The sequence below is a fragment of the Leptonychotes weddellii genome, chromosome 4 (assembly GCF_054177405.1).
Source record: "Leptonychotes weddellii isolate Sample4059 chromosome 4, ASM5417740v2, whole genome shotgun sequence".
Classification (NCBI taxonomy): Eukaryota; Metazoa; Chordata; class Mammalia; order Carnivora; family Phocidae; genus Leptonychotes; species Leptonychotes weddellii.
Genome location: NC_138372.1, coordinates 94,765,550 through 94,782,188, shown reverse-complemented (window position 1 = coordinate 94,782,188; position 16,639 = coordinate 94,765,550). Strand labels below are relative to the sequence as shown.

The window sequence follows — 16,639 nt, the reverse complement described above, 5'->3', positions numbered from 1 at the left end:
GTCTGAAACGCCTTTTATGATTAGGAAAGTCTGAGTCACCCTCAGACTTCCCTTCTCGAATTTCTGAGTCATTTCCTTTTCCAATGACCTAAACTGGTACAACTACATATGGGAAATATTCAGAAGGACAAGTTTTGGAACTAACGGGACATTAGAGGTCATTGTGTTCAGTGTGCTCATTTCACAAATGGTAAAACTGAGGCCAAGAGATGGTGGTACCTTCTGCCTAGTTGCACAACCTCTATCAGGCGGCTTTTCCTACACCCAAGGCTCTCTTCTCTAGAAGCTCATTTCAGGGGCGCCCGGGTGGCTCAGTTGGTTAAGTGCCTGCCTTTGGCTCAGGTCATGATCCCAGGGTCCTGGGATCCAGCCCTTCATCGGGCTCCCTACTCCGCGGGAGGCCTGCTTCTTCTCCCTCTGCCACTCCCCCGCTCCCCTTGCTTATGCTTGCTTGCGTGCTCTCTGTCAAATAAATAAAATCTTAAAAAAAAAAAATAGAAGCTGATTTCACAGCAAATTTGAGACTCTGCTTCTCATTTACTTTTATTAGAAGTAAACAAACTAAATACTTGGGTTGGAAGTCTGAGAGGAACTCAAGGCCCAGGCGAACAAGCTGGCATCGATGGTATCCCCGTCAAGTAACATATGATGGTGTCCTGCAGTGGACCAAGGAGAAGGCTCTTCTAACTCAGGGTTTCTCTACCTCGAGACTATGGACATTTTGGACCAGACACACCTTTGTTGTGGGGGCTGTCCTGTGCATTTTAGGATGTTAACACTAGCTCTGTCCTCTACCCACTAGATGCTCAGTCAGAACAACAAAAAAGTCCCCAAACATTGCCAAATGTCCCCTGGGGTCCCCTGGTTGAGAACCCCTTTGCTGACTTAAGGGGCTCTTGTAACTTAGTCCTGGTCCCATTTAATCCTCTCAGCAGTGCCTATCCTTACTCCTATACCCCTGTGCCTGGCTTCTCTCTCTTACCTTTCCCTCTGGGGCTACCATGCCTTCAACAGATAGGATCCTTCAACTTCTACCCTCAGTGGCCCCGAAAGTGGCACCTGGGGTGAAATGGGAAGCAAAAGTTTCTACCCTCCCCTTCTTGCACCAAGGGGATCCCCCTGACTGCATGAGAATTTACATACTTGGTTAAAATAAGACAAAATGTATGCAGGGCTTAGCTCTTAACTGTGACTGTGAATCAAGGAGGGATCAGGGCCTTAAGCCCTTTCCTACCTTGGGGTTGGGCTGGGAGAGGTAGATGACAGCATACCAAAGGAATCTGCCTTTTTTGCACAATTTTCTCTTGACTCAGCTGTGACTTCCCCTCCCCAGCCACACTCATCCTCACCAGTGCCCATATTTAGACACATGCAAGCCTGTGTTGTTGTAGAAAGACAGAAACCAGATGGTTGCTATAGAGATTTGTTTATACACACCCCTAAAGCATGGCCCAGGCTGAGTGGTAGGGGTGAATGGCAGTTCTTGCTGGGACATGCATTTTTCTTAATTTGCTGTTACCCTACCTCTTCTGTTCTCCACAGATTTCCATGCTTCTCATTCCTGCTTCCATAATACCACTTCCTACTGACAAGTACTGTTCTTAAATATCTCCTTTGCCTCAGGAAGTCACAGTTTAAGAACAGAAGAACTGGGGGGGGGGGGGCGCCTGAGTGGCTCAGTCGGTTAAGCCTCCAACTCTTGATTTTGGCTCAGGTTGTGATGTCAGGGTTGTGAGATCAAGCCCTGCGTTGGGCTCCGTGCTGAGCATGGAGCCTGCTTAAGATTCTGTATCCCTCTCCCTCTCCCTTTGCCCCCCCACAAAAAAAACCAGAGTACTTAACCTTTCTGAGCATCAGTCCCTTCATCTGTAATAAGAAGATAATTATAATACAAAACTTATATGACTTTGTTAGAATTAATTAGATATATGTAAAGAAACTTGTATCATGGCTTGCAAAGTAGATGCTCAGTAAATGGAATTTGTTCTTATGCTAAAATAAAATCCTGCTCTGGGGCACCTGGGAACCAACCCCTAGTGCCTTTGGGAATCTTGGCTTGTGCTTCCTCCCTGATAGTAGGAAAAAGCTATTGTGGGAGTAACCCTTGTCCTGTGGAGTGATAGCAGAGCAGAATTGGGGGGTGAGGGGTTGCTTTGTCTTTGTACTCAGAAAGCTGTTTTGGAGGAAAAATCTGGGCGTATGATCTCTTCCTTTCTGCAGTTTAAAATGAAAGCCACAGGGAAGAGAAGACACAAGACATTAACTTATACTTGCCTGGCTAAAATGGAAGAATAAAAAGGAGACAAAATACTGTCTGGACCTTTGGCTCTGGCTACCCTCCTTCAGCAGACCCCTATTCAAGAAGAGGCTGGGTCTGTCAATGTAACAAGCTGAGACTTGTTCCTACTGTAGATTCTGTGCATGATGTCTGTTGAATTTCCACCCCCGGAAATAAGTAAGATTTCTCTTCCTGCAGGAGGTCTCAGCTCCTTCCAACACACTGAGGAAACAGAAAGAAGAAAACATTTTGCACTTGCATTTTCACCACTGTTCTATCTCACAGAATGGATATTACTATCCTATTTTTACAGGTAAAACTGATTTGATTGAGGGGCACCTGGGTGTCTCAGTTGGTTAAGCATCGACTCTTGATTTTGGCTCAGGTCATGATCTCAGGACTGTGAGATCGAGCCCTGCCCCACATCAGGCTCACACTGGTTGTGGAGCCTGCTTAAGATTCTCTCTCCCCTTCTCCCTCTGGCCCTCCCACCCCCACCCCTCTCTCTTAAGAAAAAAAAAATTTTTTTTGACTGAAAAAGGCCTGGAAAGATAAATACTAAACTGAGAATTGTGGTTACCTCGGGGAGGCCATTGGGGAGGGGGTTAAGGAGTGCGTTTGAAGGTGGTGATCAAAGGAAATTTAGTCTCATCTGCCATGTTTTGTTTTTTCCAAGAAGAATATGTATTGTGTAATTAAAAATTAAATTTTGAATTAAAAGACTATTATATATTTTACAAAACTTTAATGAAGCTCAAAAAAGGTAATTTATCTAAGGTCACTTGGTAATTGACAGACTTCAAAATCCATGGCTGTTCTACCAAATCACAATGCCCTCTGTTCAACCCTCATGGAGAACTAGGTTTAGATCAGGGAGGGAGTCCTCAACTTTCCATCTCATGGGCAGTGGAATTGTTGTATAGCCCTAGGCCCTGGGTTGGCTTTTCTTTTTTTTTTTTATCGCTAAAGGGGAACATGCCCAGACCATGTCAGAACAACTTGCTGACTACCCTATGAATTGGCCTGTGAAGTATGACTGAATCACATAGACCCCAGGTAGGAAACAGGGAAGGCTGTAAAGCAGAATTGATAAAGCAGATTATGTTTTATATTTAATAAGATTTTATTTTTATGTAATCTCCACCCCAGTGCGGGGCTCAAACTCACAACCCCGAGATTAACAAGAGTCACACATTCCACTAACTGAGCCAGTCAGGGGTCCCTATATTTAATAAAATTTTATTTACTTACTTATTTATTGACAAGGCACTTAGAGTACCTGTCTTTTCTTTTCTTTTTTTTCTTTTTTAAAGATTTATTTATTTGAGAGAGCAAGATTGAGAGAAAAACAGGGCACACACAAGCTGGGGGGAGAGGCGGAGGGAGAGGGAGAAGCAGACTCCCACTGAGCAGAGTCCCACGTGAGGGTCAATCCCAGGACCCTGAGATCATGACCTGAGCCAAAGGCACTCCTTTTCTTTTTTTTTTGTAAAGTAAGCTCCACACCCAATGTGGGACTTGAACTCAGGCCCCTAAGAACAAGAGTCACATGCTCAGGGCGCCTGGGTGGCTTAATCAGTTAAGCATCCAACTCTTGATTTTGGCTCAGGTCACAATCTCAGGGTTGTGGGATCCAGCCCAGCGTCAGGCTCCTCACTCAGCAGGGAGTCTGCTGGAGTCTCTCTCCCTCTGCCCCCCCCCCGCCCCAAATAAATAAATCTTACAAAAAAAAAAAAAGTGTCACATGCTCTACAGACTGAGCCAGCCAGGTGCCCTTTAGTAAGATTTTAAATTGGGGGGTGCCTGGGTGGCTTAGTTGGTTAGGCAACCGACTCATGGTTTCGGCTCAGGTCATGATCTCATGGGTCATGAGATCGAACCCCACACCGGGTTCCACTCTCAGTGGGGAGTCTGCTTGAAGTTCTCTCCCTCTGCCCCTGCCCCCACTCATGTTCACACGCGCTTCTCACTCTCAAGTCTTTTTTTTTTTTTTTTTTTTAAGATTTTATTTAGGGACGCCTGGGTGGCTGTTGGTTAATCATTTGCCTTCAGCTCAGGTCGTGATCCTGGGGTCCTAGGATGGAGCTCCCAGTCCAGCTCTCTGTTCCATGGGGAGTCTGCTTCTCCCTTTCCCTTTACCTGCCATTCCCCCTGCTCATGCTCTCTCTCTCTGTGTCAAATAAATAAATAAAACCTTAAAACAAAAGATTTTATTTATTTGAGAGAGACAAAGTGCAAGCACGAGCAGGGGGGTGGATCTGCAGAGGGAGAGGGAGAAGCAGACTCTGCGCTGAGCAGGGAGCTCGATGCGGGGCTTGATCCCAGGACCCTGGGATTATGACCCGAGCCAAAGGCAGATGCTTGACCGACTGAGCCACCCAGGCGCTCCTCTCAAATCAATCTTAAAAAAAGAAAGATTTTAAATTGGATGTTTCAGCTAGAGTACCGAGATATAATAGATATGAAATTCTATTCATATAAAAAGTAGATACACAGGGTTTTCAAAAGAGATTTCTTTGGAGACAGCTACTACCCTGTTGTGAGCTGCACCAAATCCCAAGGAGAAGCAGTCAGGAGCACTTCTCTCTTCTCCTCAAGCCTAGAAAGAGAGGCCTTGAGGGAACCACTGAAGCATTTGATATTTGTCTCTGGGTAGAGGATGGTCATTAGACTGTGTGTGACTCATGGCAGAGAAAATTCAAGGCAAAGGTTGGCTAGCAACAAAGCCCGAGATAACCAAGTAAACAGCTACATCTTGGTAGTAACTGCACTCCCTTCTGACAAAAGGTCAAATATGCATTAATCCTGGAAGCCAAGTATGGAGCCAGTTTAAATCCTACTCAAGAGAACTTTGTGGAAGCATAGTGGGATTCTTCACAAAGGGTTCTGCATAGAATGGACCTCTGGAAAACAAAAAGGTGAGAGGGGATGTGGTGGCCGTAGAAAAACAATGCGTCATCTCTGTGTCAGGAAAGCTGACATTGCCATTGGAAAGGCCCAGCAGGGAAGCCTCTGGTGGATCCGTACAAATGCCCATGAGACCATCAGCCTTCGCCATCAGCCAGGCCTAGGAAGCGTTTCACCGTCTCCCTTCCGCTCCACTCCTAGAGCTCACAGTGTCAGCACCCAGGAAGTAAAGAAGGACCTGCAGCAGAAGGGGAGGAGAAGCCAACCACCCTTCTTCCATAAAGGCAGGCCTAGCTGTGGGGGGGAGAAATCCTCACATATGATGAAGACTCATGTGTTTCTTAATATATTTCTGAATCAAGAGTGTCTTTTGCTTAGAGTGATTGCAAGACTGTGACCTAAAGGTAATGAAAGGATAGGAGGGATGCTGGAATTTTCATCCATGTCAGAGGAAAATCTCTCCCACTGAAATAAATTTTGCAGAGGCAGGGGGAGACAAACTTTTACTTTTTATTACATCCCTTCAGTTGGTACTTGTTAAGCATTCCAATTATAATCATCTTTGTATTCTTTGAGGCATTTAATTGGCACTCATGGAATTGAGACTATTCTTTCCAGTTCATAGTATGCCAAAGTACCTTTGAAAAGTTAACATCCTCTGGGGCACCTGGCTGGTTCAGTCAGTAGAGCATGAGACTCTTGATCTTGGGGTTGTGAATTCGAGCTCCACATTTGGTGTAGAGATTACTTAAAAATATAATCTTAAAGGGGTGCCTGGGTGGCTCAGTCAGTCAAGCATCTGACTCTTGACCTCAGCTCAGGTCAAGAGGGTTCTCAGGGTTCTGAGTTCAAGCCCCACACTGGGCTTGGAGCCTCCTTAACAAGACAAAATAACAACAACAAAAAAATCTTAGAGGGCACCTGCGTGGCTCAGTTGGTTAAGCGACTGCCTTCGGCTCAGGTCATGATCCTGGAGTCCCGGGATTGAGTCCCGCATCAGGCTCCCTGCTCAGCGGGGAGTCTGCTTCTCCCTCTGACCCTCCTCCCTCTCATGCTCTCTGTCTCTCATTCTCCCTCTCTCAAATAAATAAATAAAATCTTAAAAAAAAAAATCTTAGAAAAAAAGGAAAAGTTAACATCCTCTCTATAATAAGACAACTCAAAAGAAAGGAGTTTTAGGGACTTGGGGTTTGGCAAATATGGCTGAGGCCAAGGGAATTTAAAATAGATTCTTTTTTTTTTAAATTTTTTATTATGTTAATCGCCTAAAATAAATTCTTAAAGTTAGTTGAAACCTTGAATATCATCTAGTTCCAACTAATTCCTCCTGAATTGATCTCTTCCTCAGCATCCCTGACAAGTGATCATTCAGGCTTTTCTTGAATAACTCCAGTGTCTTGAAATTTACTACTATCTTCATCCTCATTAAAACTATTTAAGTATAGCGGTGCCTGGTTGGCTGAGTTGGTTGCATGTATGACTCTTGGTTTTGGCTCAGGTCATAATCTTATGGGTTGTGGGATCAAGCCCCATGTGGGGCTCCTCACTCAGCGGGGACTCTGCTCGAAGATTCTTTCCCTCTGCCCCTCCCCCGACTCATGTGCGTGTGCACTCTCGCTCTGTCTCCTCTCAAATAAATAAATCTTTAAAACTATTCAAGTATCAAATGCTCTACATCTCTGTATATCTCATGTCACTAGTCTAAACATTCTCCCTTCCTTCAGTTATTTCTCCTTGATGTGTGATGTGCACTCCTGGCATGACCCTGGCTGCTTTCTGGAAGAGCTCAAATATGTCAATGTGCTAAGTTTGGTCCAGATGGGGCCTGACTGAGCAAGAACTAAACCATCACTTGCTTGGTTGTGGGCTTGGACTGTAAGAGAGCCTTAGGCATCCTTAGATTCACTGCCTACCCTATCACACTGTTGGCTCATTTTTTTAAAGATTTTTACTTATTTGAGAGAGAGAGACAACGAGAGACAAAGCACAAGCAGAGGGAGGGGCAGAGGGACAAGCAGACTCCCCTCGGAGCAGGGAGACTGACGTCGAGCTCGATCCTAGGACCCTGAGACCACCACCCGAGGCAAAGGCAGACACCTAACCAACTGAGCCACCCAGGTGCTCCACACTGTTGACTCATTAAAACTGATACTACAGGGGCATCTTGGTGGCTCAGTCGGTTAAGCGTCTGCCTTTGGCTCAGGTCATGATCCCAGGGTACTGGGTTCGAGCCCCGCATCAGGCTCCCTGCTCGGTGAGCCTGCTTCTCCCTCCCTCTGCCTGCCTCTCCCCCTGCTTGTGCATGCTCTGTCAAATAAAGTCCTTTAAAAAAAAATAAAATATAACTGTTACTACAGAAAACCTACAGGTGTAATTATTGGGTGAGGTGGGGTTGTTTTAATTTGTTTTGACTTCATGAATAACATGAATGCATTTACTCTGTAAATCATGTAAATAGGGCGCCTGGGTGGCTCAGTTGGTTAAGCGACTGCCTTCGGCTCAGGTCATGATCCTGGAGTCCCTGGATCGAGTCCCGCATCAGGCTCCCTGCTCGGCAGGGAGTCTGCTTCTCCCTCTGACCCTCCCCCCTCTCATGTGCTTGCTCTCTCTCATTCTCTCTCTCTCAAATAAATAAATAAATCTTTAAAAAAAAACAAAACAAAACATGTAAATAATAGGGATCAAAATCTTTATTCAAAAAAATGACAGACAAATCCAAAGTTTTCTTTGACCATTATCCCAAATCCTGGTCTTTTCCTTCCAGAGATACATACTGTTTATTTTGGTTATGTATCCTTCCAGACTTTTTCCTACATATTTACATGGGTATATATTTACATGTGGAAATATGTAAAACGATTTGTACTGTTCTACATCTTTTTTCACTTTAACACATTACAGAGAACTCTTCACACCAGTAGGTATAAAGCTATCTCCCTTTTATAACTGCCATCTAGTATCCTACAGTATGGATGTATCAGTCTAAACATCCTGTTGTTGCACCCACAGTGTTTCCATATTTTTGGTTATTACAATGTTTCAGTGAAAATTCTTTATGACTCTTAGTGCTATACAGGAGTATCTCTGTGGGGTAAAAAGAAAATTTTAAGTAGGCTCCAACACAGGCCTCACAACCGCAAGATTGAGACCTGAGCTGAGATTAAGAGTCAGATGCTTAACCAACTGAGACTCTCTGGGGCAAATATTAAAAGATTCAATTGCTACGTTACAGGATATGTACTTTTAAAATTTTAATATATATTTTAAAATTGCCCTAAAATGATTTATATTCCCACCAACCTTGTGTGAATACCTTGGATACTTCCCCATACTTTTGCTAACACTTGGTATTAGCAGTCTTAAATTTTTGCCAATAAGAAAGATGAATAGAAGTTATCTCATATAGGGGCGCCTGGGTGGCTCAGTCGTTAGGCGTCTGCCTTCAGCTCAGGTCATGATGCCGGGGTCCTGGGATCGAGCCCCTCGTCAGGCTCCTGACTCAGTGGGGAGCCTGCTTCTCCCTCTCCCTCTGCCTCTCCCCCTGCTCATGCTCTCTCTCTCTCTCTCTGTGTGTCTCAAGTGAAAAAATAAAATCTTTTAAAAAAAGTTATCTCATATAATAACACACACATACATGTATATGTATGTATATATATATATAGGTATAAGTGTATATATATGTATATGCCATTTGTATATCCTCTATTTTAATTGCCTACTTTGCCCTTCTTTCTTTCTTTTTTTTTTCTTAAGATTTTATTTGAGGGGCACCTGGGTGGCTCAGTTGGTTAAGTGACTGCCTTCGGCTCAGGTCATGATCCCAGCGTCCTGGGATCAAGCCCTGCATCAGGCTCCCTGCTCAGTGGGGAGTCTGCTTCTCCCTTTCCCTCTGCCTTTGCCTCTGCCCCTGCTCCTGCTCTCTCTTGCTCTCTTGTGCATGCTCTCTCTCTCTCAAATATATAAATAAAATGTTAAAAAAAAAAAAAGATTTTATTTGGGAGAGAGAGACAGTGTGAGTGTCCAGGGGGAGTGGAGGGGAGCAGAGGGAGAAGGAGAGAGAGTCTTTTGCAGACTCTGCATTGAAGCACAGAGCCCAACATGGGGCTTGATCCCATGACCCTGAGATCACCATCTGAGCTGAAACCAAGAGTCGGAGGCTTAACCCATTGGGCCACACAGGCGCCCTCTACTCTGCCCTTATTTCTATTCAGTTTCCTAAGTAATTTTCAAAACATATTATGCCATATCTCCTATATCACACACACACACACACACACACACACATAACCTTTGTGCTATACTTTACATTTAATCCATTTAAACTAAATCTTGTTAGATTTGGTCTAGCCTACCAAGATTTCTTTGCATTCTGATTCTGTTCTCCAACAATATATTCATTACCCCTCCCATATTCTTGCTATCTATAAGTGTGATCATCTGTCATCAGTGTTCTTTTTTCTAAAATGAATTAATTTTTAAAGTAATCTCTACAGCCAACATGGGACTCGAACTCATGACCTCAAGATCAAGAGTCGATGCTCTACCAACTGTAGACCACCATAGCCAGGTGCAACTGTCATCAGTATTCTTGAAATAAACCATTTGTACAAACGTTGAACAAGACAGCTCCCAGGTCAGAGCCTGGTGGAATGTTCTAGAGACCTCTAATTTGGTATTAATCTATTATTAGTTAATGGGATTCTGGATAGTGCGCACATTGCCTTTTCACCTTATAGCAATCAGGAGCTTGGTTCAGTTGGAACCTGCAGTTGCACGTCCCATTGTCAGACTTTAAAGAAGAGAAGTCAGTCTGAGTTCCATGTCCCAGGCCAAAAGGATAAACATTGAAATTGAGTAGTAAACCAAGTTTACTACCCCTTTCCTAGGCTTCAGTTATCTGGGTCAGCTTATGTAAGGATCTTCTTCTTCCATTTCAGAATCTACAGATTTTCTTTTTTTTTTTTAAAGATTTTATTTATTTATTTGAGACAGAGAGAATGAGAGAGACAGAGAGCACATGAGAGGGGGGAGGGTCAGAGGGAGAAGCAGGCTCCCCGCCGAGCAGGGAGCCCGATGCGGGACTCGATCCTGGGACTCCAGGATCATGACCTGAGCCGAAGGCAGTCGCTTAACCAACTGAGCCACCCAGGTACCCTCATATGAATAAAATCTTAAAAAAGAAAAAAAAAGAAAATGTCATTCAGGGATGCCTGGGTGGCTCAGTCGGTTAACTGTCTGCCTTTGGCTCAGGTTATGATCTCTGGGTCCTGGGATCAAGCCCCATATCAGGCTCCCTGCTCAGCAGGGAGTCTGCTTCTCCCTCCCTCTCTCTCTCAAATAAATAAATAAAATCTTTTAAAAAATGTCAGGGGCTCCTGGGTGGCTCATTCTGTTGAGAGGCTGCCTTTGGCTCAGGTCATGATCACAGGGTCCTGGGATCGAGCACCACATCGGGCTTCCTGCTCAGCGGGAGTCTGCTTCTCCCTCCTACTCTCCCTCTGTTCTCTCTGTCTCTCTCAAATAAATAAATAAAAATCTTATTTAAAAAATGTCATTCATTCTTCAATGTTGTATCTCTTGAGTTTGGACCAACTACAGTTCCAGCCTATCAGATCCTTTGTGGCGTCAGTTTTTACCCTGTCCACCTGAGGCTCCACAGACAATGATCTACCTCAAGACACTTTTGCCACACCCTCAATTACCTTTGTCTTTTGTTCTTTGGTCCCAACTACCTCACCACTCCCCAGTTCTAAGGAATCTAATCTTTGTTTGTTTATTAAGAAATATTTATCAACTGCCTACTGATGTGCCAAGAGTTGTTCTAGGTATTGGGGATAGAGGTGTGTTTTCTCTACTTCTGGTTATAGGCTGCTGCTTTATGGGATAGCATTTATGGGAGTCAGAACTAGTACTCATGTGTGATTTGCAGCCTTAACTTGGCAGTCTGTATGGAAAGCTAGATTCCTTGTGAATTTCCCAGAGCTGTCCTCCTCAAGTACCTCACTCTAGTCCTAGCCTCTGGCTTTTGTAGACGACCTTGCATTCCACCTAAAAAGGAATGGGCACCCCATCTTGCTTAGTTAAAGAGGATCTCCTTATAGAGGCTTTAACTTTGCCCTCCCATCTGTCTCTTCTGGAATACTGTGCCCTATCAATTGCCCCTTCTCTCTTCCTTTTTTTTTTAAAGATTTATTTATTGGGGCACCTGGGTGGCTCCATTGGTTTAAGCGTCTGCCTTTGGCCCGGTTCGTGATCCCGGTCCCACCCACATCAGGCTCCCTGCTCAGCGGGGTGTCTGCTTCTCCCTCTCCCTCTGCCCCTCCCCCTCCCTGTGCTCTGTCTCTGTCTCTCTCTCTCTCATTCTCAAATAAATAAAATCTTTTTTTTTTTTTAAAGATTTTATTTATTTATTTGACAGAGACAGAGACAGCGAGAGCAGGAACACAAGCAGGGGGAGTGGGAGAGGGAGAAGCAGGCTTCCTGCTGAGCCGGGAGCCCGATGCGGGACTCGATCCCAGGACCCCGGGATCATGACCTGAGCCGAAGGCAGTTGCTTAACCACTGAGCCACCCAGGCGCCCTCAAATAAATAAAATCTTAAAAAATATATATTTATTTATTTGAGAGAGAGTGTGCGAGGGGAGGGAGGGGCAGAGGACGAGGGAGAGAATCTCAAGCAGACTCCCCACTGAGCACAGAGCCCCACTCCGGGCTCAGCACAGGGCTCAATTTTATGACCCTGAGATCATGACCAATTTTATGACCCAAAATCAAGAGTCAGACGCTTAACTGACTAAGCCACCCAGGTGCCCCCTTTCTCTCTTCTTCGTAATTTCTTTCATGCCAGAAGATCATTCTCCCTAACCTACAAATGTTTGAATCCCTCATTCTAAAAAAACTCATTCTTTCTTCAACCCAACCACCCTCTGCTTTCTCATCACTCTAAAATTTCTCGGTAAAGAAATTTTCAACTACTATTTACTCTTTAACGCAGTGAAATTCAGCTTTTGCCCTCATTAATTTATAAAATCTATTCTCAAAATGACCTAATTGCTAAGTACAATGGCCTATTTTCAGTCCTTACCTGAATTTTTTCCCCTCTTGCCTTTCAGGGAACTCCTTTCTTTCCACTTTCATACAGTCAATAAATATTTATCGATCACTTTCTGTGTGCCAGAAAATAGCAGTGGCAAGATGGACCTACCCTCTGTTCTCATGGAACTTTGTAGTGGGGGAGGCAGGAGGGTGTCGGGGCACCAACATTCAACAAAGAATCAGACTTCCATTCTAGCAATATGACAGACCCTGACAACTATTCCACAACAAAACACCTCAAAACACCAGCTCAAATATAAAAAGCAAAAGCATGAATCCAAAAACATAAGGCTGCTACTCATGTAGCAGACATGAATCCAAAAACATAAGCCCCACATTGCCTGTTCTAGAGACATCTGCTAACCCCCAGAGACAGAGCTTTCCATCTTAATGGTTTCTCAAGGGATAGCAGACAAAGCCTAGGGCTTGTGTAAAAAGAACACCTGGATTGGAATGCCCCTGAATAAGGCTAGGACTTCTGCAGACTCCACTCTCAGTGAAAGGGCAAACTAGAAAATATCCACCCTGGGAAGAGAGATGGAAAAGAAAAATCCTTATCTCAGTCTTGGCCCAGAGTGAGGGGAAAAAGATCTCCCCTTAGAATTCACAAGTTAGTCCTCTCACGAGTTTATAGCCTAAATTCACATTACCTGAATAAACAGAAAAACTTAAGCTCAGATTTTATTTTAAAGTAATTTACAAGTTGGTAGTATCCCCAGGCACTTGAAAGAAACAAACACAGGGACACCTGGAGGGCTCAGTCAGTTAAGCGTCCAACTCTTGATCTCAGCTCAGGTCTTGATCTCAGGGTCATGAGTTCAAGCCCCACATTGGGCTCCACCCTGGCCATGGAGCCTACTTAAAAAAAAGAAAAGAAAAGAAAAGAAACAAATACAAATCCTCTCTGAAGAAAGGTACCTTCAATCCAGACCTCAAAAGTTCCCTAAAATTTCTTCAAATATGAGTTCACAAATAAAAATCCCAAAACACAAGCCAACAGGAAATAAGGCACCATGAATGAGAATGAGTAGAAATTATAAATAGCAGAACTAAGCCCACAGAGACTTTGCATATTGGAATCATAATACAGCATATAAATAGGTATGTTTAATAAATTTAAAGGAAATATAAGTATGACTGAAGGATAAAAGACTATAAAAATGGCAAGACAGATTTTAAAAGGTACAATTAAGATCTAGAAATTTAACATATAATAAATAATTTAGAATTATTATTAAAACACATAATTAAAATTGTTATAAATGCTGTGAAGGAAAATTAAGAATGCTATAATACATAATAAATTGTTTTTCCCCAAATGCATGTGTTGAAGTACTAATCCCCAGTAGCTCAGAATTTGACTATATTTAGAAATAGGATCTTTACAGAGGTAATTAAGGTTAAATGAGGTCGGGGGCGGGGGGGACTTTCATCCAATGTAACTGGTGTCCTTACCAAGGGAGATCAGGACACAGATGTGCGGAGTATAGACCATGTGAAGACAGAAGACAGCTATGTGTAACAAGGAGTGACACCTCAGAAATAACATCGCTGACAATACCTTGATCTCAGACTCCTAACCTCCAGATCTGTGAGAAAATAAACTTCTGTTGGTTAAGCCCAGAATACTTTGTTATGGCAGCCCTAACAAACTATTATCTCTGATTCTTCTTTGATGATATCTCTTTTCCTGTTTACCCCTTAAGTTTTGGTATTCCTCAGAGTTCTATATGGTTCTCCTCTCTTACTCTATATAGTTTCTCTGCAGGGGAAGGGCTCTAAAATTAGTTCTGAATTCAAATGCTAGCCACCATTTAAAAGTTGACTGTAGGGGGGCACCTGAGTGGCTCAGTCAGTGGACTGTCTGACTCTTCGTTTCCACTTGGGTCATGATCTAAGAGTCTGGGATTGAACCCCAAGAGGGGCTTTGCATTCAGCAGGAAGTCTGCTTGAGGATTCTCTCTCCTTCTCCCTTTGCCCCCCCGCCCCCCTCCCCCGCTCATGCACACTTTCTTGCATGCTCTTGCTGTCTCTCAAATATATAAATCTTTAAAAAAGTTGACTGTAGGAGCGCCTGGCTGGCTCAGTCAGAGGAGCACGTGACTCTTGATCTCAGGGTTGTGAGTTCAAGCCCCACATTGGTTGTAGAAATTACTTAAAAAAAAATAAAATCTTAAAAAAATAAAAATAAAAAAATAAAAGTCAATTGTAGTTAAGTTTCTGAATCTATATTTAATTTTCTTTTTCTGTAAAAATGGGGATAATATTTATCTCACAGAGTTGTTGGGAGGAAGATGATGATAGTACTGTTTGTTCAGTACTTATTATGTATAAAGGACTGGGCTAATAATTGTTTTACCCTCTTTATTCACTTAATCTCATAATAACCCAGCAAGGTAGCTATTTTACTCATCTCATAGATGTAGAAACAGGCCAGAAGTTTAAATTACTTGACCAGAGTCACTCAACTAGTAAGGGACAGAAGCACATTCAAATCCAATCTATCTGGTATCAAAGCCTATGCTCTGTGAATATAGCTAAATTTTAAGGTAAAGTAGAAAGGAATTTCCATCCTTTCCAATGAATTTTCTATTTCATCAGAAGGAAAGAACCTCAGCCAAGACAGGAACATTCTCTGTGAGAATGATTAAGAGTGGTTAAAGGCCAGAGGAGCAGTCCCAAACTCTTCTCAAGAAGTCCATGTGGCTGCCCACCCCTCCATTCCCTCATACAAGGTTTCCCTTTCAGGGAAAACTGGGGCCATCAATTACGAGTGCCCTGCCCATGCACATTAACCAGAGTGTATAGCATGTAGCAGACAATAAATATGATTTTTTCTCCCTTTTATGCTGCAATCTATCTCTTAATAACTCCTGAAACAATATCTGTAGCCCTGACAATTCCTGTAGCCTCAATTCTGCATTTCTAACTGCCTCTTAGATGCCCAACCTACAAGCCTCACAGGCACTTCAGGCTCAATATATATATCATCTTCCCCAAGAAATCTTGTTTTCCAAATAATACCTTTATCTTATTAAAAGCATACTAGTTACCCAGTCTCCCATTAAAAAAATCTTACAGTTATTCCAGATTCTTTCCTTTCTCTCATGTCACACAATCGGGTATCAGATCCTGCTGCTTCTACCTTGAGAAATGTTTCTCAAATCTAGGTCTTTTCCTCCTTTCCTATTCTAGATACATTCATTTAAATCCTTGTCAAGGGGCGCCTGGGTGACTCAGTCGTTAAGCGGCTGCCTTTGGCTCAGGTCATGATCCCAGGGTCCTGGGATCGAGCCCTGCGTCAGGCTTCCCGCTCAGTGGGAAGCCTGCTTCTCCCTCTCCCACTCCCCCTGCTTGTGCTCCCTCTCTCGCTGTGTCTCTCTCTCTCTGTCAAATAAATAAAGTCTTTTAAAAAAATAAAATAAAATAAAAAATAAATAAATCCTTGTCAAATCTTTCCCAGACAATTGCAATAACCTCCTAGCTAGATTTCCAGGAACTAATCTCTCCCACTTCTTGCCTACTGCTCTCAGATTAGATTCCTAAAGTACAAAATTCAGTCATGTCATCCCCTGCTTAAAATGCTATCGATGGCGCTTCACAATCAATCTGGCACCTAACTATCTCTTCAGTCTTAGCTCCTGCCACTCCCGGTGCTCCTTCCTACTGCATATTAACAGCTACTATTTATGTGAGTGCTTATATGCCAGATCCTGTGATAAATGATATGTATATGTACTCTCATAGACCAGTGGTTCTCAAACTTTTTGGTTTTAGAATCCTCTTATATTATTAAAAGTCATTGGGGTACCTGGCTGGCTCAGTCAGAAGAGCATGTGACTATGCGACTCTTCATCTCGAGGTGGTGAGTTTGAGCCCCATGTTGGGTGAAGAGATTACTTCAATAAATAAAACTTAAAAAAAAAAGTTATTGAGGACCCCAAAGACCTCTGTGTTTATTTTGGCTTTATCTACTGATAGTTACTACCTTAGAAATGAAAGCTGAGAAACTTTAAAAAATAGTAATTCAGGGGCGGTTGGGTGGCTCAGTTGGTTAAGTGTCTGACTTTTAGTTTCGGCTCAGGTCATGATCTCAGGGTCCTGGGACCAAACCCCATGTCAGGCTCCTCACTCAGTAGGATAAGGGGTGCTCTGCTTGAGGATTCTCTCCCTCTTCCTTTGCCCCCCCCCCACTCATGTCCTCTCTCTCTAAATCTTTAAAATAATAATAATAAATGAAACAAGACAAAACTGGAGGGGGGAGACAAACCATAAGAGACTCTTAATCTCGGGACGCCTGGGTGGCTCAGTCGTTAAGCGTCTGCCTTCGGCTCAGGTCATGATCCCGGGGTCCTGGGAT

The 16,639-nt window shown here is 43.3% G+C and overlaps 1 long non-coding RNA gene across 1 annotated transcript in view; it reads right to left on the bottom strand.

The window, feature by feature from the left end:
* Positions 1-12,947: 12,947 nt before the first annotated feature.
* Positions 12,948-16,639, bottom strand: part of LOC145720886 (uncharacterized) — a 17,338-nt gene continuing 13,646 nt past the window's right edge. Inside the window, exon 2 of the long non-coding RNA XR_014144139.1 lies at positions 12,948-13,137. This is a non-coding gene — a long non-coding RNA (uncharacterized LOC145720886). The remainder of the gene's footprint in view (positions 13,138-16,639) is intronic.